Below are 2,457 nucleotides of genomic sequence, written 5' to 3'. Positions count from 1 at the left end.
TAATAGCACAGGGAATTGAGCAATCACAGGAAGAGGAAATAGGTCCTGAGATAGTGCATGCCAAGGTAAGTGAGTCAGCGTGTCTTACAGAAGAACCAAACGAAGAACTGCGGGAGGTTTTAATATGTTATGCTTTCAAAATGTTCGAATTTACTTGTGGGGAAAGTATACATCAGTCTTTGCCCTTCCTTCTTGCTTGTAAACTCTTAACTTGTAAACTCTTACACAGGAGGGGCACTAGGAGATGTTTCTACTTACAGGAATTTGATTTTGAAATTGTGTGTATCAAGGGTAATCAAAACATAATTGCTGATGCCTCATCAAACCTTCCACAAGCTCTAGATGCATTCTCGGAATTCATGGAGAACCATCCAGATATCAGTGTTCTATGGAAGAAAGATGAAATACAACAGCCATACTACATTAGTATGTACAAAAGCAGGGAGCAACTACAGCAGAAGGATCCTTGAAGACAAACGGAAAGGCTAAAACTGCTGCAGAAGAATGATGATAGATTGAGGATTTTTTTTTTTTTTTTTTTTTTTTTACCAGGATGTATTGCTTTACCAACACCACACAGAGCAGAGACAGTCATGTGTTTGTTTACCCTCACCAAGCATGAGAAATTCTTTAATTTGACACTATGTTGCTTAAACACACTGTAGGCATGCGATTGAGATACAGTGCATGTAAGTAGTGAATTGAGCAGAGGACAGAACTGCGCACATGCAGGAGCTAGCTTCAAGGTTGACAACCTCCATGCATATGCACAGCATAGAGTAAAAGCTGACAGATCACTGCCAGACAACGATTATAGCTTAGCAAAGAAACACCTAGCAACCTACATTTAGAGAAACCTAATAATATCACTTGACTATGAGGAATGAAGGAATATAAATTGAGTATTGAATATAGTATGAGAGATTTGATTGTGCCCCACCTACAGCAATTTTATCTCTAGGTACAAAAAGGTAAGACAAAACAACAAACATAGTATGAGTGTGTGCACTCTTACAACTCATAAAAAAAAATTGATAAAGAATGAACTGCGTACTTATAGTAATTGAATATATGACTATTGGAAATGTGATGGATTAGTAGCCACTGAGCAACTATGCACTTAGTTTTAAGTTAGTAATTAAATTCCTTGCAGTGAACAATGAACAGTCACATCCTGGCTAAGGACAATAGTTAGGTGTTTGGTATCAAAGCATAAGGGCCACACTAAAAATAAATAATTATGTGTATATCTAAAAACAAAGATGATGTGACTTACCAAATGAAAGCGCTGGCAGGTTGATAGACACACAAACAAACACAAACATACACACAAAATTCAAGCTTTCGCAACCAATGGTTGCTTCATCAGGAAAGAGGGAAGGAGAGGGAAAGACGAAAGAATGTGGGTTTTAAGGGAGAGGGTAAGGAGTCATTCCAATCCCAGGAGTGGAAAGACTTACCTTAGGGAAATATAGAAATATATGTGAGTGTGACAGTGTGAATGTGTGTATGAGAAAAACGCTACAGTATGTCAGTTGTATAAAAAGGTGTTAGGTATTGTGCTACTGAATGAAAATGGGTCAGATCAGTGTGACTGAGAAGAGTGCCAAACAAGAGTTGTTTCAACATTGTTTTACACTCATTCATTGGCACAGTTCTCGCAAAAACATACTCGTGCACAACAGAGAACACAAGAGTGATGTGTAGCAAAAGGAAGTATAAGTCACCGACAATGAAGTGCACTGTTTACAGTCAATGGTGACACTTAAGTAACACAATACCATACTTTCATATCGTGTCAGTAAACATGAAGTCGGTGGATTAACATGAGTAGATATGAAATAATTTGCTTAATAGTTATCTCATGATGAATGAAGGATTGTAGTAGTAGAGTAAAACTGAATGCTTCTTTCTGCCCTTAACATTTCCTGTAGACCAGTACACATATCCTAGTAAACTTGTCAGAGGTGTAGCTAAACGTAGTTATGTAGGCTTATCGCAATTTCATGTTCTGAAGCTTCCCTCCCTCTGCATCTGTAATGATGTATACTCACATCAAGTGCAGTGTGCAAACAAAAAATTTATGCACATCATGTGATAATCTAGTATGCAAATATTTTGTCAGTACTGGAAAATGAGACTGAAAAAAATGACAACTGGTGTAATGTTAAAGTAAGACTATGAATACTGATTGCTCACAAATGATCATGTGAAAACTGAAAGATATTATGGGACATAAATACATACATGTACATAATATTAAATTTTTTGTATGTATAATTTACAAACACAACATTATGTAAATTTCTGTATAATAATTATGTAAAGAAATACTAATAATATATGAAAATGTATGTGTACAGAGAAAGAAATCAAACCTGGTTTGTCAACATATTTTAAAATGTAAATACAGTAGAAAGAAACATTCAACATGGGAAAAATATATTAAAAAAGATG

This window comes from Schistocerca piceifrons, chromosome 5, assembly GCF_021461385.2.
Source record: "Schistocerca piceifrons isolate TAMUIC-IGC-003096 chromosome 5, iqSchPice1.1, whole genome shotgun sequence".
Taxonomy (NCBI): domain Eukaryota; kingdom Metazoa; phylum Arthropoda; class Insecta; order Orthoptera; family Acrididae; genus Schistocerca; species Schistocerca piceifrons.
Note: the sequence above shows the minus strand (reverse complement) of the source record.